At 36.2% G+C, this 24,570-nt stretch overlaps 1 long non-coding RNA gene across 1 annotated transcript in view; it reads left to right on the top strand.

The window, feature by feature from the left end:
• Positions 1 to 16,260, top strand: part of LOC128780013 (uncharacterized) — a 73,706-nt gene extending 57,446 nt beyond the window's left edge. The window contains exons 2-3 of the long non-coding RNA XR_008426013.1: positions 2,312 to 2,398; positions 16,107 to 16,260. This is a non-coding gene — a long non-coding RNA (uncharacterized lncRNA). The remainder of the gene's footprint in view (positions 1 to 2,311; positions 2,399 to 16,106) is intronic.
• Positions 16,261 to 24,570: the final 8,310 nt, after the last annotated feature.

Genomic DNA, 24,570 nt, shown 5'->3' with positions numbered 1-24,570 from the left:
TGTTGTCATTTTACTGTTCCTATTTTTGTTCATCCTCTTTTTCTTAGATAAGTCCCTTTAACATTTCATATAATAAGGGCTTGGTGATGATGAACTCCTTTAACTTGACCTTATCTGGAAAGCACTTTGTCTGCCCTTCCATTGTAAATGATAGCTTTGCTGGATACAGTAACCTTGGATGTAGGTCCTTGTCTTTCATGACTTCAAATACTTCTTGCCAGCCCCTTCTTGCCTGTAAGGTCTCTTTTGAGAAGTCAGCTGACAGTCTTATGGGAACTCCTTTGTAGGTAATGGTCTCCTTTTCTGTTGCTGCTTTTAAGATTCTCTCCTACTCTTTAATCTTGGGTAATTTAATTATGTTGTGCCTTGGTGTGTTCCTCCTTGGGTCCAACTTCTTTGGGACTGTCTGAGCTCCCTTGACTTCCTGGAAGTCTATTTCCTTTGCCAGATTAGAGAAGTTCTCCATTATTTTTTCAAATAAGTTTTCAGTTTCTTGCTCTTCCTCTTCTCCTTCTGGCACCCCTATGATTTGCTTGTTGGAACGTTTAAAGTTGCCTCAGAGGTTCCTAAGTCTCTCCTCATTTTTTTGAATTCTTGTTTCTTCATTATGTTCCTGTTAAATGTTTATTTTGTCTTTCTGCTTGAAATTGTTTATTCAATTCCTGGTTTCCTTCCCTTCCTTGTTTGCTCCCTGTATATTTTACTTTATTTCACTTTGCATAGCCTTCACTTCTTTCTGTATTTTGCTACCATAGTCAACCAATTCTGTAGTATCCTGATTACCAGTGTTTTGAATTGTGCATGGGTTGGCTATCTCTTCATCTCTTAGTTGTATTTTTTCTGGAGCTTTGATGTGTTCTTTCATCTGGGCCATATTTTTTATCTTGTCCCACCTGTTACGTAGTACAGGGTGCAGCCTTAGGTATTTGCCAGGGTGAGGTAATCCAGGTTGCTGCATTGATGGTGTAGTCTGTGGGGGAGGGGTCAGAGAGGGAGCCATGCTGCTTGTAGGGCTCTCAGCTGGCATTCAGTCACTTCCTCTACTACCCCACAAGCAAATTCGGCCCCTCTGGTGATGATTCCTGGGTGGGTGGATTTGTGTACGTTCTTGGACCCTGTGGGTGTCTCCAACAAACTCTTTTGTGAGGCTGGGAAGTTTTTCTACTGCCGCAACCCCCACCAGTTTTTTAAATCAGAGGTTTTGAGGCTTTATTTCCCCACACTGGAACCCTGGGTTGCGGGGTCTTTCTCATTTCACAGTTGTTCCTCCTGGTTTATCCACCCACAAATGTGGGACCTCCCAGTCCTCCAGCCTTTTCCTCGCTGGCCCCAGTCCTCCATCCCCTGCCTTGCCACAAGTCCTCTCTGCCCCAGCTGCCTGCCTCTTCCCCTCCTACCAGTCTGGATGAATGTTTCTTCTTTAATTCCTTGGCTGTCAGACTTCCATACAGTTCGATTTCTGATAGTTGTTGTTATTTTTTTTTTAATTTATTGTCCTTCTTTTGGTTGTGGAAGGAAGCAAAGTGTATTTACCTACGCCTCCATCTTGGCCGGAAGTGGACCTAGACGATATTATACTAAGTGAAATAAGTCAAACAGAGAAAGACAAATAACTTATGATTTCACTTATATGTAGAATCTAAAAATAAAACAAAATAAATGAATAAACAAAATAGAAACAGAATCACAGATACAGAAAACAGACTGATGGTCACCAGATGAGAGGGGGTTTGGAGGTCTGGATAAAAAAGGTGAATATATTAAGAAATACAAATTGGTAGTTACAAAATAGTCACAACAATGTAAAGTACAATATAGGGAATATAGTCAATAATATTGTGATAACTATGTATGTTGCCATGTGGATACTAGACTTCTTAGGGGAATCACTTCGTCAACTATATACATGTCTAACAACTATCCTATACAACTGAAACTATGTAAAATAATATTGAATGCCAACTGTAATTGAAAAATAAAAAATAAAAACAATATTTGAGAAAAAATAAATAAAATTAGTGGTGTTGGTTGCAGCAGTCTGTGAATATACTAAAACCAAGTAAATTTTATGACTTTAATGCATGAATTGTACAGTATGACAATTGTATCTCAATATATCTGTTAAAATTGATAAAATGATAATCTGTTAAAAAACCAAAAGAAGAAGTAAGTGATCAATGTGGAAGTACAGAACCAAGGCAGTTCCAGAGATTGAGTAGTAAGAAGTAATCAGCAGTTTCTTAAGGACCTTGCTTTTAGAGTGACTTGTGCATGAACTATTTGATTGTTTTATTAATTTTGTATCATTCAGCACAGAATTCAACTTTTCCGAAGAAAAAATCAGATTGGTTCAGCCTGAGCCACTTGCCTGCCTACTCAGTGGGAGGAGAGGCAGTGGGTGTCAGTATTAACATGCTACATAGAATAATAAGAGCCAAGCCTGGAATACAGGATCACTTAGTCTGTACCAGTCACTATGGTAAGTGATTTACATTTATTGACTTAGTGAATCTTCAAAATCACCCTATTAAGTGAGTATGAGTATTATACACCCTTTACACTAAAATGGGAACCTAAGCTCATGAAGGTTAAGAAAATTGCCCAAGGCTTGAAATGAAAGAACTGTGTTTCAGACCCAGGCAGTCTTCTGTTGAGTCCATACTTTTAACCACAATGCTACAGAATGTCTCCCTAAAAGTAAAGTTTTCAGACACTGGATATATTTTCACATCCTACCTGTTACTATCCCGGGGTTAGTGTGTTTACCAAAGGAAACGTGTTCTTACCGGAAAAAGAAGGAAGCAGCACTGAGCTGGCAAAAATAACACATGATGACCAAAGGATAAAAGTAAATGAGTAATTATTAAAGGCCATGCTGCATGCCATGCATTTTCATATATATGATCCATCCCATTATGTTATCAGTGTGCCCTATGAGTCCACTCTTCACTCTTCTCTGCCTCATATCCCAGAGAGCTGTCTTATATGGGCTACAACAACTTGAGTCCCTTGCTCTCTGGCTTCTGCTGGGTTCAGTGAATAAGAGGTAGGAAATTGAGGCAAAGGTGAAGCTATAGGGCAGGTGATTTATTCCCTTGGCTTCCTCCCATATAGTCACCAAAAACTGATGGTATCCATCAACTAAAGCTTCCAGCTCCTCTCAGGTAGCCTTATACTACTCACAATAACAGATATTTCTTTGGGTTCCTATAACTCCTCCTTCTCTTATATCCTTCAGACCTAAGAGTGATAATGGCTACCCACTATTTGGTAGGGACCCCTGCTGGTTTCCCTTAACTCTGCTCACACCTTGTAAATAGTCTTTTCATTGAACTTCTCCAATCATTGTTTTTGAGGGACTCTAAATGATACACAGTAATACTGCAGGGTCAATAAATGTATGTTAGTTTTGTTGAAGAATAATTAGGCTGAGATAATTCAGTAACTTGAACAAGATTCCAATCAGTAATGACTGAGCCAGAAATCAAACCAAAGTTTTGGGGGGTTTTTTCTTTAAACTTTCAAGCATTGGCTTTTTCTTTTTGTGGGAGTTGGTTCCATAAGCTACAGCCTGTTAGCCACAGAAAAACTAAAAATCTGACTGAAGAGGGTATGTATTTCAGAATAGATTTAAATGAGCATTACTCATTTTGAAATTTGATTGATTCTTTCTTCAAATGTATTATATACTTTTAGCAAAGTATTTCAGGTGTGGCATGATGCTTAGCAATGTGAAATCTGAAGTCACTGCCTGACTCCCCATCTATAATTACTGTGTGACTTTCGGTAAGTTACTTAGATTCTTTTTGTAAAATTATAGTATTGGTGCCAGCCTTACAGAATCATGGAAAGGATAAAATGAGCTAATGTAGTCAACATTTGAACCATTTAGGGGTTAGGGACACTGACTTCCCGCACAGTCCAAAGTCCACATGTAAGTACAGTCAGCCCTCTGCACGTGCTGATTCCCAATGGCAGAGCTGATCCTTGAACAAAGCAGGTTAGAACTGTGATTTTCCCCCTTTTTATTGAATTTATTGGGTAACACTAGTTAACAAAATTATACAGGTTTCAGGTGTACAATTCCACAACACATCATGTGTACCTTGGTCAATTGGGAAAAATCTGTCCGTAAGTGGACCTATGCAGCTCAAACCTGTGTTGTTCAAGGGTCAACTATGTATGTAAAGCCCTTAGTGTATGACTCACGGTAAGAAGTCAATAAATATACTTATTATTATTGTAGATTTCAATGTAGCCACTTATCTTCCCTCATAATCTATAGGCCTGATTCTCATAAAATTAGTCTACTCTCTAAAAGATCAAAAACAAGATAAACAATTTCTGTGGTTTCTATTTAACCTGCTAGAATGAAGGTAACCATTTTGAACAGATAGTTACGTACCATTTTTGGACCCTTTGGGGTTCTTACTGCTCAAAGAACCCTTTTAATGTAATTGTTAGGTGGGAACAAATGTTTCCATAGTGAAGATAGCTTCATTGGCCTATGCTCAGCAGGGTATGAATGCAGAGCTTCTTTTTATGTTATGTATTTGTCTTCATTGTATCCTCTTATGTGACCCCTTGGAGACCAGAGGCATTTCATTATTTTTTGCAAGGGGAGCAGCTCAATGGCTACACTGGAGTTAAGCTTTTCCACTTGGTCTGATCAGCACCTTGTTGAACAGACAAAAATTGGAAAGAGAAAAATAATAGTTTCAGAGATATGAGGCCTGGGTTCTGATTGAGCTGTTTCAATATGTGGCTCTATGACTTTGGCCAAGTTGCTGACCAGCTCTTGGACTTAAGCATCTTATCTGTCAAAAGAAGAAGTTGGATCAGTTGATGGATAGTCTCTTTCTCTCCTGAATACCATGACATTACTGAGGGAATCACAGCAGTTTATCAAAGTGGTCAGCCTTCTCTCTGCTTCACATGAGGGCTGAAAGGCAAAGGAGAAAGAGCACAGGCTGAGGTGACAAATACAGATAGACGCCTAGCATGGCTTTACTACTCCCTCCCTCCATGAACATTCAAAAGTGATTTATTATTGATTAACCTCAATGTGTTTATTTTTAAAGGTAAGATATACTTCAAAGTATTGTCATAAGATAAATCATGTCCATTTCTTAGTACACTGTATGGTAACTATACTAATATTCAAGTAGCTTACCATTTCACTGAGGAGATTGAGAGGGATCTCAAAATACAATTACTAGAGTGAGGGCACTTGTGGTTATCTTTTCCAACTTAAAAATCAGAAAACAGAATATGAAATTTTTTCAGATTTGCAAATTCATTTATAGGGAAATTCATATAAATGCATAAACAATAAATTCTGTTGTACATTTACAGAAATCTCTTAGGTAAAATAATTTAAAGAGTATAATATTGAAAGTATACTGGGAAATTTCTGGTGGCTATAACATGTAAGTTAAACGCCATGCATGACATATACAAATGTATGTACATGACAGGGATTCCAGGATGGATAAGATCACAAACATTTGCCCTGTACTTCATCGTTACTGCGGCTCTAAATGACCACTCTGTCAGCCCTGATAACTGCTCCTAGAAGTGTTCTACCAGGAGTCAGTGGCACCACATAAAAAGCTACTATGAATCTCTGAACTACAGTACAGGGTATTCTTCCAGACTGCCTTGGGTCTGCTCTAAATATAAAACTTTATCCCTTTACATCTCAACTCTTTAATTTTGTTATCCCGACTGTCTTCATGACTATTTCCTTTAAAAAAAAAAACCCTCAGGTTTATTGAGGTATAGTTTACTTACAAAAAAATTCACCTCTTTTTAGAGTGTATAGTTTGATGAGTCTTGTCAAATATCATGAAACTTCCACAATCATGATAGAGATTACTCCCATCACCCTCCCCCAAATTCTCTCATGTCTCTTTGCAGTCAATTTCCACCCTTTCCCCTGCTGAACCCTGGAAAACACTGATTTACTTTCTTTTTTTTTCTTTTATTATTATTTTTTATTTTTTAATTAATTAATTTTTTAATTTTTATTCAGTTACAATTATATTATTATTTTTTAATTTTTATTGTTATTCAGTTACAGTTGTCTGCATTTTCTCCCCATCCCTCCACCCCACCCCAGCCGAACCCACCTCCGTCCCCTGCCTCCACCCTCCCCCTTGATTTTGTCCATGTGTCCTTTATAGTAGTTCCTGTAATCCCCTCTCCCCACTCCCTTCTGGATATTGTTAGATTGTTCTTACCTTCGATGTCTCTGGTTATATTTTGTTTGCTTTTTTCTTTTGTTGATTTACTTTCTATCACAGTTGTTTTGTCTTTTCTAGATTTTTATACACATGGAATAATATAGCATGTAGTCTTTTGTGTTTGGTTTCTTTCACTTAGCATAATGCATTTAAGATTCATCCACACAGTCAAGTACATTAGTAGTTTATTACTTTCATTGTTGAGTATTTTTTCATATTGTGAATATACCATAGTTTTCTTATCCTTACCAACTGATGGGCACCTTGAATGCTTCCACTTTTTCTGTGATTATGAATAAATGTACTATAACCAATCATATAGAGGTTTTTGTATGAACATAAGTTCTCATTTTCCCTACCTGGGAGTGAAATTGCTGTGTCATATGATAATAACATATTTAAATTTGTAAGAAAAATACTAAACTGTTCTCCACAGTGCCTGTACCATTTTATATGCCCACCAACATTCTATGAGCTGTCTTCTGTATGCCTCCTCATCAGCTTTTGGCATTGTCAGTTTTACTTGTAGCCTCTCTAGTAGGTATGTAGGACTTCCTATTTGTGGTTTTAAGCTGTATTTCTTTAGTTTGGCAACAGTATTTATGCCCAGAAATGTGCAGGCCACTTCTTCTATCAAGCTATTAGCGTATGAGTGAGTCAGTTTAGTCAGGAGTTGAGCTAGATTTAGATTTTGTTGTTGCTATAGTTACCTTCTGTATACACATATGCCTAAAGGAACTGACACATTACTTCAGTTACGGTTTGCTTCCTTGTGCTTATGTGGGGCCTGGAGTACTGGAAATCTTTTCTCAGTGTTCCTGTCCCTCACCATCCTCTCCCCCATCCAGCTTTTGGTAGGACCTGCATGCCTGTACACTAGGAGGGTCTCTCTCCACACTGCTGCAGTCTCTCAGTGGTAGACTGCTGTTTCTTGTTACTATGTGAGAGGCTTGTGCTGGGGGATAGGGGAAGTAGGGGATTCTCAGTTCTCCACTCCCTCCTCGGTCTCAGGCAGACACTGTGCATGTGAGCCTCAGGGGTAGGGATCTTGCACTGTTCCTACTCCTCCCTGCCAGTGGCAGTCAGTATCTTTCATGTATCTGCTGGGTATTTTGAATGAAAGAGAGCTTTCAGCCCCTCCTCTAGTGATAGTTGATCTCCTGGGCCTGAAAGTTTCCTATTCTTCCTCCTCCAAATGTAGATGGGATTCATGTTTACCAGTCCTCCATCAGCCATGCAACTTTGCCTGGGTCCTTGGAGCAGGACAGTTTCCTCTCCTTCCTGCTGGGGTAGATAGCTTCTGTTTGAGATAAGAGAAGAGTCCCGGAAACTAGGCAGGATTTCTTGCCTTTCTCCCAGTGGAAGCTCTTCACCACCCACATGCCTGCAATGCCAACAAAGGGAAGTCTCTTGGGTCTTGGTGCTTCCAGTCTTTCTCCTGTGCAACTGGCAGAGGCCCGGGAAAAGAGCCTGAAAGTGAGTGCAGACTCCCTTTTGTCTGGGTATTTCAACCATTATAAATTAATAATTAGCCCAAAGTACACCTTTAAAAATTCATTAAAATTTCAGTTGTTTTCTTCTTACCTGCTTTTCAGTGGCCACCTCTTCCTGTCATGCATTCCCAAAGGTTAAAAAAGTTTATGTGTCCTGTCTCTTTTCTTTCTTTTTTTTTTTTGTTTGGAATTTATTTTATTTACTGAATCTGAACATTTACATCTTGAAATATTTGAGAAAATGCTCAAGGCATTATCTCTTCTAATATTACCTTTCCTTCATTTTTTCTATTTTTATTTATTTTTATTTTTTTATTATTATTATTATTTTTACTTTTATTCAGTCTCTTTTCAAAAGGGCTTGTCACTCTTTGAAATTTAGTTCAGCAACTTGCTTTGTGACCTCAGCAATTTGAGAGACTCAGGAATGCCTATATTGTCTTCTAGACGATCTGCCTTTTTCTTATGTCAGGATGGAAGCAACGTTCCCTTGGAGCTTTCTACATGCTAAGTAGAAGCAGAACTTTTAACTCATGCTTTTTTTGTCACTCAGTCTACACCATTTACCTCGGAAGAGATTATACCACCTTGTAGGTCACTGCTATGACAACTGCAGCGCTGGGCAAAAGGCACTGCACGCCAAGGTCAAGTTCTTAAAATACTGCCAGCTCCCTCCCTTAACCCAATGCGCCAAATGTTGTAAGGAGATGAGCCCTGGCTGGTGTGACTCAGTGGACTGAGTGCCAGCCTGTGAACTGAAAGGTCGCCGGTTCAATTCCAGTCAGGACACATGCCTGGGTTCTGTGCCAGGCCCCCAGTTGGACATCAGTGTTTCTCTCCTTTTCTTTCTCCCTCACTTCTCCTCTCTCTAAAAATAAGTAAAGAAAATCTTTTTAAAATATTTTTAAAAGAAAGGAGATGAGAAGCCTGGAGTAGGTAGGGCTTATTCTGGACCTCAAAAGTTCAGACTACTATGTGAGCAAAAATCTATGCTTTGTTTCTGACTTCCTTCCCTCTTTATACTAGAGGTGAGTCTGTTAACACAGATCCAAGCATAACACAGTCACTTCAGTGTATTTCCATCTGATTTGAGCCAATTCTCTCATCAAAGATACTTATCCCTCTCTGTCCATGGCTTGGTCTTCATGTAAAAGAACTGGCTGTGTAACAATTCCCATGAGGCAACTTGCATGGGTTCACTAATAAATGTTGCCAGAGAAATGTCTTTTGGCAAAGCCTTGGCTTATTATACAAATCATGGGTTTGTAACCCACCAAATGTCAACATACTTTAGCATGGAGATTAAGAATATGATGTTTCTCTAAGTTTCCAGTCTATGATTCTTACAAGTCCAAGAACCGACTCCACTTTAAATAATTCCTTGTCCTCTCCCAATTGAGCTAATGGATAACTGATCATTTCATAGTTATCAAATCCATTTCTTTGCCTCTTATTACTACATAAGCATGTCTAGAAGAACTAAATCCAAGGTCCTATCAAATGATAATCTCTAAGTATGAATTAGTACACTTTCACCCTTCCAGAAATTCAGCTGAGAGAAGAGGGACACAGAAGAGAATGTGTGCTTACTGGTATTCTAATTTTGTAGGGTATGGGCAGGTTTTATGGACACAGAATAAAAAAAGAGATCAGAGTAGAAAATAAAGTCATTGCAATTGAACTTCCTGAGTTTGATCATGTGCCCAAACTAGCTGGCGATAAACTACTTTGAGGAAGAAGTGTCCTTAAGTAGGTAAATGTCTCATTAAGGGAAATAATGATCCGGTAGTTACCTTTTTGAATGTCAGAAAGTTTCTATTTATCTCGCCGCTCTAAACATAACTCATGCCCTGACGACCAGAGACGCTCAGCTGGTTGAGCATCATCCCACAAAGCAAAAGGTCGCTGATTTGATTCTCTGTCAGGACACATGCCTGGGTTGTGGGTTCAGTCCCTGGTTGGGACGGGTGGGAATGGTAACCAGTTGAAGTTTCTCTCACATACTGATGTTTTTCTCTCTCTCTTTCTTCCTCCTTTCCTTCTCTCTAAAAATTAATAAATACAATCTTTAAAAAATAACAAGAAAATAATTAGATGTGGGACACTGAACACATCCCTTCTGCTCTCCACAATTCAATTTTCCCATTTAAGAAATGATAGAATTGAATTTGAATGTCTCTAAGGACCCTTCCACATATATTTTAATGTTTTTACCTTGTGGTGATAATATTTCATTTTGGTGAAATAAAAGTTATTATGAATAATAAGTGAAGCAGACATTTTAGACTGTATTCTAAGCTTTCTGTTAGATGGTCACAAAACCATGTATCAGAGGCATTTATTTGGCATTTCAATGTCCTTCCTTCACTGATTGTTGATCACATTCCAAGAAAAATTCATTTAGAAAACAACTGAAGGACTGGCCTTGGAAATAAAATGACAGTGATTAGTAATCCTTTATGAAAAAGATGTGGTTGATTTTGGACCTCGTGTGTCATGCTTGTCTTGGCACCTAGTGCAAGGCTCTGTGACGAAAAACTCATAGCTTGGGTAAGGAAACATCTCATATACTTTTGTATCCAACCTCCTTGCCAAGAGTAAAAAACACACTGATGCAATACAGATGAAAACCTGCACTTTTAATAATAATTTTAAATTATGATATCTTGATAAACAGGTGACAATCTAGGTGCCAAAATCATACAAAGTGTATATTTCCAGAGAAAGAGATCGATCCTGTTGAGTTCCCTTACTTGCATGACCAATATCATGGATTTATCTGATGCAAAATTTACAATGAAGTCAATACCCAAGCTTCCAATTTTGGAGAGCCATGTCAGAAGCTTTGCTAGGGACATTACAAGCTTAATCCCATTTAGTCTTCAAAACAGCAAAATGAATTAGCTACTATTATACCCACATGCTAAGTAAGCTGTCCAAAGCCCACAAAGGTAAGTGAATGAATCATGATTTGAAAATGGCTTGGCTTGATCTGATTTCAAGGCGCTAATCTAGATACTGCTGTGAAAGGATTTTGTACATCTAATTAAAGTCCCTAGTAAATTATCCTTAAAATATGGAGGAGTTCCGGCCAAGATGGAGGTGTAGGCAGAAACACTTCATTTCCTCGCACAACCAAAAGAAGAATAACAACCAATTTAAAAACAAAGGACAACCAGAACTGCCAGAAAAGCATTTGCATGGAAGTACAACAACCAAGGAGTGAAACGTTCATCCAGACAGTAGGAGGGGTGGAGATGGGCAGCCAGGCAGCCAGGTGGACAGGACTCAAAGCAAGGTGGCAGCTGGTGGACCACGTGGGCAATACCACATTTGCATGCAGACAAACCAGGGGAAAAACGTGGGAGTGTGAAAGACCCCAAAACCCAGGGTTCAGAGTGGGAAACTAAAGAATGAAAACCACAGGCTATAAAAGAATCTGTGGGGGTTGTGGCAGTGAGAGAAACTCCCAGCCTCACCGAAGAGTTACTTGGAGAGACCCACGGGGCCGTAGAGTGTACACAAACCCACCCACTTGCGAATCAGCACCTGAAAGGGCACAAATTGCTTGTGGGAAGTAATGGAAAGTGGGACGAAAGCGGAGCAAGCAGTATTATGCCCTCTCTGACCCCTCCTCCACAGATAGCGCCACAATGAAGCAAAGAGGGTTACCCTGCCTAGGTAAATACCTAAGGCTCTGCCCCTCAAAATGTAACAGGCATTCTGAGACTACAAAATATGGCCCAAATAAAAAAAAAAAAAAAAAAAACAGAATAAAACTCCAGAAAAACAGCTAAGCAACAAGGAAAAGGACAACCTATCATATGCAGAATTCAAGACACTAGTAATCAGGATGCTCAAAGACTTGACTGAGCTCAGTCAAAAATGAAGGAAGAAATGAAGGCTACACAAAGTGAAATGAAGCAAAATTTACAAGGAACTAACAGTGAAGGGAAGGAAACTGAGACTCAAATCAATGATTTGGAACAAAAGGAAGAAATAAGCATTCAACCAGAACAGAATGAAGAAACAAGAATGCAAAAAAATGAGGAGAGACTTAGGAACCTCTGGGACAATTTTAAGCACTCCAATGTCCAAATAATGGGTGTGCCAGAAGGAGAAGAACACCACCAAGATACTGAACTTATTTGAACAAATGATGAAGGAAAACTTACCCAATCTGGCAAAGGAAATAGACTTCCAGGAAGTCAAGGGATCTCAGACAGTCCCAAAGAAGTTGGACCCAAGGAGGAACACACCAAGGCACAACATAATTAAATTACCCAAGATTAAAGAGTAGGAGAGAATCTTAAAAGCAGCAAGAAGGACAGAGTTATCTACAAACCTTAGGTGTTCCCATAAGGCTATCAGTTGATTTCTCAAAAGAAACCTTACAACCAAGAAGGGGCTGGAAAGAAGTATTCGAAGTCATGAAAGGCAAGGACCTACATCCAAGATGACACTATCTAGCAAAGTTACCATTTAGAATGGAAGGGAAGATAAAGTGCTTCCCAGATGAGGTCAATTTAAAGAAGTTCATCATCACCAAGCCCTTATTATATGAAATGTTAAAGGGACTTACCTAAGAAATAGAAAATCAAAAACTATTAACAGTAAAAAGACAACAAAGTCACAACTATGAACAACTCACCCTAAAAAAACAAAAACAAAAACTAAGCAAACAACTAGAACAGAAACAGAATCACAGAAATGGAGATCACATGGAGGGTTATCATTGGGGAGGGGCAGGGAGAGAGTGGGAGGAGAAGTTACAGGGGAAAAAAAGCATAAATGGTAGGCACAAAATAGACAGGGGGCGGTCAAGAACAGTATAGGAAATGGAGAAGCCAAAGAACTTATATGTACGACCCATAGACATGAACTGTGGGGGAGGGGGGGCGCGATGCTGGAGGGTGAGAGGGCAGTGCAAGGAGGAAGTGGATAAAGGGGAGAAAAAAATGGGACAACTGAAATGGCCTAATCAATAAAATATACTTTAAAAAAATTGACTTTAAAATATGGAGATGATCTGGGTGGACTTCACTCAGCTGACAGGCAGGAAATGGGGCCTTGGCTACTACAACCATAACAAACTGATATAACAATATAAGCCACATCTAAACAGAAGCTTTGAATAAGATCGTATGGCTAAAACCACACTGCGATATCATCTCACACTTGTCAGAATGGCTATCATCAATTAATCAACAAACAAATGCTAGTAAGGATGCGGAGAAATGGGAACCCTACTGTACTGTTGGTGGGAATGCAGAATGGTACAGTCACTGTGGAAAGCAGTATGGAAATACATCAGAAAATTAAAAATGGAACTGCCTTTCGACCCAGTGATCCCATTTCTGGGAATATATGTAAAGCACTAATTTGAAACACTAATTTGAAAGAACATACACACCCCTGTGTTCTCTGCAGCATTATTTACAATTGCCAAGATATGGAAACAGCCCAAGTGTCCATCAGTAGATGAGTGGATAAAACAACTATGGGACATTTCCGCAATGGAATACTACTCAGCCATAGAAAAGAAGAAAAATTTCCCCTTTGCAACAGTATGGATGGACCTGGAGAACATGATGCTAAGTCAAATGGTATCTGTTTGCCCAGCCAGAACCATACAGATACCATTTGACTTCACTCATGTATGGAATCTAATGAACAAACTAAACTAACAAGGAAAATGGGGACAGACTCATAGATGGAGAGCAGATGACAGCTCATGGGAGCGGGGAGGTTAGGAGATGGAGGGACTGAGCAAAAAGGAAAATGGACTCAGGGACATGGACAACAGTGTGATGGTTGCTGGGGGGAGAAGGGTATAAGGGGACTAAATAGTAATGGAAAAAAATACAATAAGGATTAAATTTTGAAAAAAAAAAGATTGTATGGTTCAGATTCAGCTCATGGCCCATGCTCTTCCTCTTTGGCACAAGATTAATAATGCCTAACACAGGTACTGCTTTCAGTCATGGTCCCAGGATCAGATAATGCATGAAAGTGGGTCAAGCAGAAAACTGAGCAGAGTCACAGTAGCCATAGCTGCCCTGCAATCACCAATGTGCAATGCAACTTAAAAATATGTGGGGTTTTTGGGTAAGCCATTAAGTTTTGGGGCTGCCATACAGCAAGGCTGAATTACACGTATATAATGTATACAACTCTTTATCATGCTTTTTCATATTGAACATTTTGATAGTGTATTATTTATCTATTGCCAAATAACAATATCACCACAAATAATAACACATACTTATTATCACAGTTTCCATGGGTCAGGAGTTGGTCATAGATTAACTGGATCTTCTGTTTCAGGGTCTCACAAAGTTGTAGTCAAGATGTTGGCCAGTGGAAAGAATCTACCTTCAAGCTCAAGTGGTGGTTGGTAGCATTCACTTTCTTGCAGGCTCCTAGACTTAGGGCCAAAATTTCTCATTGGTCATCTGCTGTAGACTCCCTTCACTTCCTTCCCACATGGTTCTCTCCAGAGGGAAATCTCAAAATATGCCAGCTTGCTTCTTCAAATCCAGAAAGGGACAGAGTGTCTCCTAGCAAAATTGAAGCTATAAACTATGTAACAATATCACAGAAGTGATATTCTATCACCTGTGTTTTATCGGTTAGATGAAAACCATAGGTTCTACCTACACTCAAGTGGAAGGAATAATACAAAGGTGTTAACACCAGAAGGAAGAGATCATGGGGAGGGTACCTTAGAGATTGTCCGCCACAGAACTTCTTGTGTTCCTAAACATTCTTGAAAAATATAATTTTTAATGTTTGTTCAATACCTCATGTGAATGGACAATAACTTAATTTGTCATTCTGTTGTTCAAGAAAATTGGTGGTTTATTACTTTTTTCTGTTAGAATTATCATTCTATCAATGATAATTATTTATCTTGTACATAAATTATTGCCATATTTATTTTCTTTCCATTCCTAAATGACAATTTGCTGAACTAAAGGCTATGACTGCTTCTAATGTCCTTGATAAATATTGTCACAATTCTTTGCAGAAAAATGTATATCAATTTGTAATTTCTATGTATATCCATGATACATTGTCTTATATTCCCTTGATATATATATATATATATGTATTTAAATATGAATTTTTACGGGGTTATTGACTATATTTCATGCATTAATGTCTCTTTTCTATTTTTCTGTTGCTATATGAATATTTTTATTATTGACTTTTAAGTACTCTTTATATATTAGAATTACTTACCTGCCTTTAATTTTATCTTAATGATTTATTTTCAGTTTTTCTTTTACCTTTTTTAAAAATAAAATAGGTTATAAAATTTTTATGTAATACATTAAACTTTTCATTTGCAATTTCTTTGATTGCTTAGATAATTAAAAACTTATTTCCCCTCTTGGGACCAGTGTCATTTTAACCTCTATTTTCTACCACATTTTATGATATTAGTTTTTCAATTTTGTTAATACAATGTACTGAGAATTTTTTTTTTGAAAACTACTGGCAGTTTTATGGAGATTTATTTTTGTTCATGCTATGCTATGAGGTTTAAAAGTATTTTCTCCTGAAAATGGCCAATATTCCCATCATAATTTAATAAATGCTGTATTGTGCCAAATTGGCTTTTAAGGATTCTTTCATTAAATACTAAATTCATATATACATATATACACACATATATATACACACCCACACACACTGGTTTATTTTAGGAATCCTTTTTTTTTATTTTGTTGTTCATTCTCAATTCAATGTCACACTAATTTTAATTACTATGCTTTAAAATATGTTAAAATTAGCCTGTTACTTAAGCAATGGATGACATAGTTATATATTTTGCTTTCTTTCCATAGTCAATATATCTACAGAATATCATATAACATTGATCTCAATACATAGCTCTATTTAAAATAATCCAAGAAAACTCACTAAAATAACTCTACATAGATTCTTTTTATAATGGAATCATCATCTAAAAGGGTATTTTGAAAATTTTAATATTTATGAACAACATTGGCATTTTATTAAATGGAACCAAACATGAGCTCTTTAGAGACAGTCTATTTTAACTGGGGAAAAAGAGATAGTTGAAGGAAAAAGTTTTTTCACTATTTCCTCCATTTTGTAAGCATTGTAATTTTATTTAGGTATTCATGAAATAAGTGAAGCAGAGATAAACATATGCAGAATGGTAAGTATGAGCAAGCCAGAAAGCAGTTATGCAATAAGCACTAGTATGCAAATTATTTCATATTCATTTTCATTACATATACATAAATATATACACCTACATGGAATTCTGATGATGTTATTTAGATATTTTTTTTTCAAATTCTTACCCAAGGACATTTTTCCATTGCTTTTATAGAGAGAGATGAAGGGAGAGAGAGACATTGATGTGAGAGAGAAGTATGGATCAGTTATTACCTCTACATGCCCAAATCGAGGATCAAACCCGCAACCTAGGTACGTGCTATGATTAGTGATTGAACCTGCCATCTTTCAGTTACAGGACAATGCTCCAACCATCTGAGCAACACCAGCAAGGGCTATTTGGATATCTTTAAAATAAATAAGGTTATACATCTTGAAAATCTAGACATGAGAATCAACAGAGAAGTCTTTTGTCTATTTCTGGCTTGCCCATTCAGTTTTCTTTGTATCTACTAGTTAATGAGAAATATTCTGCCTAGAGGCAAGTGTAGCATATAACTCAATCCTTCCCTTATTCTAACATATACAAAAGAATATGCAAATAATTTAACAATTGTAAAGTCAGGACAGTTCTCAGGGTAAATAATTTGCATTTCCATCAGGAGGTTTATATAGATAAATGAGCATAATAAATAGAAGTGAGACCCTTGATGCTTGACCATCTTCTACCACTTCTAACCCCTTCTCAGTCATATGTTCACAAATAAAGTGATAGTTTCAAATAGTTTCTTATTGTTTGGATGACTTACACTTCACTGTTTACCTAGAGAAAGGCAAATGTCCATACATTTCTACTTCAAGCCCTCATTGAACCTTCTTGAAATCTTTTGTACTCAGATTCTGAAATCAAACTACACTTTCCACTTCTGTACAAAAGCAGAATTTGCATAATCAGTGTTTTCCACCAAGCATTCAGATATATAAAGAGACCCTGATGGTTATTAAAGAGAATTTCTATGGATTCCTTCTGCATAGATACCACAGCTAGTGTGACCTTAAGAACCTGAATCAAGGGAAGGAAATGGGGATGGCTGGGGTGTAGGGGGAATAGTGGGGGGGGGAAGCAGACAACTGTACTTGAACAACAATAAAATTTTCTAAAAAAGAAAAGAACCTGAAGCAGCCACAGAGGTGGGTTCTCAGAGCACACCATGATGAGGACTCTCCAAGGTGACAAGAGTTATGACATTTCCACAGCTCAGCAGCCAGACTTGAGAGTGCTCGTCCTGGAGGGACATTGTACATTTATTTTCACATAGAGTCTGGCTAGGGGATACAATTCTTACAATATAGAAAGAATAACATTTAGTGAATAAATGATGTGACAAGTGCTATGCTAAACAGGAAATGGTGTTTCATTTAATTCTCACAGCAACATAGTGCCTATGAGGTAGTATGATAATTAGAATGTTTATTCCATTTATTTTCCATACAAGAACACTTAGGGAAGTAAAAGGGCAGCTATTAATAAATAAGCTCACATGAAAGGCATAGTAGAGGACCTTTCTAGAAAAACTGCAAATATAGTCACTCTTTTATAATCCTCATATTACAAATAAGGAAATTGAGGTTCAGAGAGATTAAGTAATATCCCCAAATGCCAGGGCTAGGAAAAGTGACACATCTAGGACTTCAAAATTCTTGAATTTACCACTTTACGGAATAAGTAGTTCAATAAAAAGCAGTATTTCAGGAGACTCTTGATAGAGGATGACAGATTAATAACATTTGTTCTCGACTTCCTTCAATAAAATCCTCCACAAAATAGTAAAAAGGAATAAGAGGCAGAGGAGAAAACTCCTTCTTTAATGAAACTAAGAAATGGTCACAATCTCAACCCACAATATATATGGAATTTCTGTCAGGACAATAGCACTCTTGAGCCTCTTTTCCAAAAATGTACTTAACACAAATATCCAATCAACTCAAACAATAAAGTAAAACAAAGAACTGAAAAATGGAGATGCCACAACATGAAAGGGCTGAGATCAAGTATTGATTCCATTACTTGAAATTTAAAACAAAAAATGGTAGGAATTATAATTATAGCAGAGAAAATAAATGTTATAAATGCAGACAATGTAAACATTATAATAGAGGTGACAAAACTGTGAAGGTTTGAGGGATGAGGAGAGTGGGAGGAAGTTTAAATACATGAATGTCTTCCTTATCCAACGAGAGAAACCAAGAGAAACTATTTTTAAGTCAATTAGTAGTTTAAGCATACTAGTTAAATTTAGAATGTTAAGCAGATGCATAAAAAACTAGAAAATAATTAAACCTAGAATTTTATAACCTTCCAAATAGTAAAAACAATCCCTCCAAAGGAACAAATCAATACTAAAGTGAATAAAATGAGAAAACAACTGCCTGATGGTGAATAAGGCAAAGCTAGACTGCCATGTTAACACACATGCCTGAATGTAACAGGTGATACAACTAGACAAATGAGAGAAATGAAAATTTTCAAATAATATGATTATCCATCTGGAAGAGCCAAGAGGATAAATTGAAATCATATTAGAAACAATAGAAGAATTCAGTGAGGTATCTGATTACAAAATCAGTATCTTTCCTGTATAAAAAACAAAGAAAAATCTCAACCATCAATAGCTATATGAATTAAAACATCTAGGCATCTTATTTAGCCTTAAAAAAGAAAACTCCTGCCATTGCCAGCAATATGAATTAATCTGCAGGATATCATGTGAAGTAAAATAAGCCAAACATAGAAAGGAAAAAACGAGGCATGATCTCACTTATATGTGGAATCTTAAAACGTCAAACCCATACAAGCAGAGAGTGGAACGGTGGTTACCAGGGGTGGGGATGTGGGGGAAATCAGAAAAATATTAGTTAAAAGATACAAAGTTAGACTTATGTAGGTTGAATAAGTCTGGAGATCTCTGCATGATGATTATAGTAAATAATACTCTATTTTTTCAATTCAAGTTTACTTCCAATATTATTTTGTATTAATTTAAGTTGTACAGCATAGTTAGACAATCATATACTTTATAAAATGCTCTACTCAATATTTCTATTACCCACTTGGCACCATACATAGTTATTAGAATAGTATTGATTATATTGTTTATGCTGTACTTTACCTCCCCGTGACTATTTTGTACCCACCAATTTGTATTTAATTTCTTCACATCTTTATCCCAGTCGCCCAAAGCCCCTTGCCTTTGGCAACCAGTCTCTCTCTGTCTGAGTCTGTTTCAATTTTGTTTATTTGTTTTGTTCTTTAGATTCTATATAAAAGTGAAATCATGTGTTATTTGTCTTTCTCTGATGGATTACTTTTTAAGATCATAATACCCTCCAGGGCCATCCATTCTGTTGCAAATGGTAATATTCCATCGTATAAATGTACCACTGCTTTTTTTATCCACTCATCTAATGATGGGCATGTGGGTTGCTTCCATATCTTAGCTATTGCAAATAACGCTGCAGTGAACATAGGGTGCATATATTCTTTTTAGTTAGTGTTTTGGGTTTCTTAGAATAAATCCTCAGAAGTGAAATTGCTGGATCATAGGATAATTCCATTTTTAATTTTTTGAGGAAACTCCATAATGTATTCCATAGTGGCTGCACAAATCTGCTTTCTCATCAACAGTGTAAAAGTTTTCCCTTTTCTCCACATTATCATCAACATTTGTCATTTGTGGATTTATTGATGAATGCCATTCTGACATGTGTAAAGTGATATCTCATTGTGGTTTTAATTTGCATTTCTCTGGTGATTAGTGATGTTGATCATCTTTTCATGTCTATTGGCCATCTGTATATCCTCTTTGGAGAAGTATCTATTCAAAACCTCTGTCCTTTTTTTTTCAAAAAATACTTTATTTACTTATTTTTAGAGAGGGGAAGAGAGGGAGAAAAAGAGGGAGAGAAACATCCATGTGTATTTGCCTCTCATGTGCCCCCTACCAGGGACCTGGTCCACAACCCAGGCAGGTGCCCTGACTGGGAATCAAAACAGCAACCCTTTGGTTCATAGGCTAGTGCTCAATCCAATGAGCCACACCAGCCAGGGCCCTCTGCCCATATTTAATTGAATTGTTTGTGTGTGTTGGGGGGGGTGTATTGAGTTGTGTAAATTCTTTGTAAGTTTTGTATATTAACTCTTTATATTGGCAAACATCTTCTCCCATTCAGTAGGTTCTCTTTTTATTTTGTTGATAGTTTCATTTGCTATACACAAGTTTTTAGTTTGAAGTAGTCCCAGTTGTTTATTTTTCTTCTGCTTCTTTTGCCTGAGGAAATGTATCCAAAAAATTGCTAAGAAAAATGTCAGATATTTTACTGCCTATGTTTTCTTCTAGGAGTTTCATGGTTTTAAGGCTTACATTTAAGTCTTTAATTCATTTTGAGTTTATTCTTGTTTATGGTGTAAGAAGGTGATCTAGTTTCATTTTCTTTGCATGTATTTGTCCACATTTCAGACCACCACATATTGAAGAGACTATCTTTACCCCATTGTATGTTCTTGCCTTCTTTGTCAAATATTAACTGAACATATAGATGTGGATTTATTTCTGGGATCTCTATTCTATTGTATTGATCTATATGTTTTTTTATACCAATACCATGCTGTTTTGATTCCTATGACTTTGAAATATAGTTTGATATCAGGTAATGTGATACCCCCAAATTTGTTATTCTTTCTCAAGATTGCTGAGGTTATTCAGGCATCTTTTGTGCTTCCATATAAATTTTTGGATTATTCGTTCTTCTTTTATGAAGTATGCCTTTTGGTATTTTGATGAGAATTGCACTGCATCTATAGATTGTTTTGGGTAGTATGGGCATTTTAATTATGTTAATTGTTCCTATCCATGAACATGGTATATGCTTTCACTTATTTGTATCTTCTTCAATTACTTTCTTCAGGATCTTGTAATTTTAGGACCACAGTTCTTTTACTTCTTTGGTTATAGGTATTTTTAAATGCAATTGTAAAAGGGATTATTTTCTTTTTAAAAAATATTTTTTTATTTATTTTCAGAGGGGAAGGGAGGGAGAAAGAGAGGGAGAGAAACATCAATGTGTGGTTGCCTCTTGCATTCCCCCTACTGGGGACCTGGCCCACAAAACAGGCATGTGCTCCGACTGGGAATTGAACCAGAAACCCATTGCTTTGTAGGCCAGCAGTCAATCCACTGAACCACACCAGCCAGAGCATAAATGGGGTTATTTTCTTTGTTTATCTTTCTGATTGTTCATTATTGGTGTATAAAAATGCAATCAATTTCTGAATATTAATTTTATACCCTGTTACTTTACTGAATTCATTCATCAGTTCTAGTAGTTTTTTTGTTGAAACTTTAGGGTTCTTTATCTACAGTATTATGTCATTTGTAAATCATGACAATTTTACTCCTTCCTTTCCAGTTTAGATGCCTTTTATATATTTTTCTCATTGTTTGATTACTGTGGCTAGTACTTCCAGTTCTATGTTGAATAAGAGTGGTGAAAGCAGATATCCCTGTCTTGTTTTCATTTTAAAGGAAACACTTTTAGTTTTTGCCCTTTGAGTGTGATGTTGGCTGTCCGTTTGTCATATATGACCTTTATTACATTGAGATATGTAATTTTTATTCCCACTTTGCTGAGACCTTGCACCATAAATCAGTGCTGGATTTTGTCAAATGCTTACTCTGCATCTACTGATATGATCATGTGCTTTTTATTCTTTATTTTATTTATGCTGTGTATCACATTAATTAATTTGTGGATGTTGTACCAAACTTGCATCCCAGGACTAAGTCCCACTTAATCATCGTGTATGATCTTTTTGATGTATTGCTAAATTCAGTATGCTGATATTCTGTTGAGAATTTTTGCATCTGTGCTCATCATGATTATTGGCCTATAATTTTCTTTGTTTGTAGTGTCTTTATCTGGTTTTGGAGTTAGGATAATTAGCTTTATAAAATGAGCTCGGGAACTCTTCACTCCTTGAATTTTTTGGAATAGTTTGAGAAGGAAAGGTGTTATGATAAACACCTTCTTTGAATGTTTGATAAAATTTATCTGCGAAGCCATCCAGTCCAGGACTTGTTTGCTGGGAGTTTTAAAATTACTGCTTTGATTTCATTAGGTGTAATCAGCCTGTTAAGATTTTCTGTTTCTTCTTTAATAATACTCTTGAATACTAAATATTTTCAGAGAGTAGATTTTGGGTGTTATTACCACACACAAAAATGGTAATTGGGTGAGGAGGCGATATGTTATTAACTTGACTGTAGTAATCATTTCACTATGTATATCAAATATGATGTTGTACATCTTATATATTTTTATTAAAAAATTTAAAATATCTAGGCATCAATATCATAAATAATGCATAGCAGTTATATGAACTCAAACTTTAAACATTTACTGAGGTACTTAAAAGTACCTTTAAAGAATTGGAGAGAAAAATCAGGTTGTTGAGTAGTGATTCAATATTCAAAATATATTACTTCTACTTATATTAATCAATGCATTATGGGCAATTCTAATCAAAATATTAATATGATTTTAGATAGAATTTGACAAAATTATTCTGAAGTTCATCTGGATAAATAAATATAAGAACAGCAAGGAATCCTCTGAAAAAGAAGAGCAAAGAAGGAGAACTTGGATACAATATACTATGACATTGTAAAAAGCAACAGTACACGTTATTTTACACGTTATTACCCTACCAACACACCCAAGCAGGCCTTACTTCTGCCGGACCCTGTGTATAGATTGGAATATGATTCTGCCTTAAGAAGAGGGACATCCTGCCATTTACTTCAACATGGATGAACCAGGAGGACAATATGGTAAGCGAAATAAGCCAGACACAGAAAAACAAATACTGCATGGTCTCACTTATATGTGGAATATTTTAATAAGCTGAATGCATAGGAACAGAGAGTAGATTGGCAGTTTTCAGGGGCTAGGGGTGAAGGAAGTAGGGAGATGTTGGTCAAAAGGCACACGCTTCTGGTTATGAGAGGACCAAATTCTGGGAATATTATGTATAATATGGTGACTATAGTTAACTGTACTGTATTGTATACTTGAAAGTTGTTAAAGAGATCTCAAGTGTTCTTACCACAACAACCAAAAAAAAAAAGGGGGGGGGGGTAATTATGTGAGATGCAGAATGTAATTAACCTGATTTTGGCAATCATTTCACAATATATATGTGCATCAAATCTTTGTTCACCTTAAACTTATGCAATGTTATATGTCAATTATATCTCAATAAAGCTGGAAAGAAATGATATTATAGCCACTGGCTACCTGCTTTTGTATGTAATTGTAAATCTTGTTTCTTATTTCCCTCCTTACCTGGAAATGTATAGCAGATAGATCAAATATTTAAATGGAAAAAATGCATAAACAAACTAGATGAAAACATGGGAAAATTTCTGTCCACGCTTGAACTGAAAACCTTTCTAACATGAAAGAAATCCATAACTAAAAGAGAAAACAGTAGTAATTTGATTATATAAGTCTTAAAAATTTCTCTATGACAAAGATGTTATTACAGTCTAAAGAAAAATGACACACTTGAAAAAAACTTTATAATATCCAGGACAGATAAGACTCCAATTTTCTTAACATTGAAATAGTTCATATAAATGAATAAATTATAAAGAGGAACTCAAGCTGATAAAAATAATAAAAAAAGGATGGTGGGTGAAACAGGTTATATAAAAAGAGGTTAATTTATTTAAAAATGCTTGTATTCACAAATCATTTAATCAATACAAAATAAAGTGATAAAGTACTACTTTAAAAGTATCAGATTGGACAAGATAATACTGGTTTGAGAGGACAGAGTTGCAAAGATTGAGGGGAAACAAGCACTCATACACTGTTGATAGAATTGCAAATTAGGGGAAAGTATGTTGAAGGACGAATTGGCATTATTAAAGTTATAAGTGTATTATAGATAACTTTTAATAGCTATTTGTACTTTAGGGATTTATTATACAGATAAATTTGCATATGTGGTCAACTATATTATAGAACTATGTATGAAGCATCCATGTGGGAAGGGGAATTGACAAAAATTTAAACATCATGTTGGTTATGTACATCATGGTATATATGCAATACATTACTATGTAGCTATTTCTAATGTCCAGTAAAATATATAAGAAAGATGCCTAATATATATTGTAAAGTGAAAAAGAAAAGTTACAGAACACTATGTATTATATGGTACTGTTTCCCATATATAAATACATAAAAGCTCACCCTTCTATCTCTATACATTATTTCTGGACAGATATAGAAAAACTTTAGCAGTTATTCTGGTATTAGAATTAGCACTTTGAGGAGGGGAGAAAATAGATTTTATTTTTTATTTTCATTTTTAATATATCATTTTCCCTATTAAAAATTTCCCATCCATAGATGATTGGATAAAGATGTGGTATGTATACACAATGGAATATCACTTGGCCACACCAAAAGATGAAATCTTACTGTTTGCAAAAATATAGATGAGTCTAGATGCTATTATACTAAGTGAAATAAGTCAGAAAGGGAAAGACAAATATGATTTCACATATAAATGGACTTATTTTATTTTATACATCTTAAGGCAAATTTGATTA

Source organism: Desmodus rotundus, chromosome X, assembly GCF_022682495.2.
Source record: "Desmodus rotundus isolate HL8 chromosome X, HLdesRot8A.1, whole genome shotgun sequence".
Lineage (NCBI taxonomy): Eukaryota > Metazoa > Chordata > Mammalia > Chiroptera > Phyllostomidae > Desmodus > Desmodus rotundus.
This window is presented reverse-complemented; position numbering and strand designations above follow the sequence as displayed.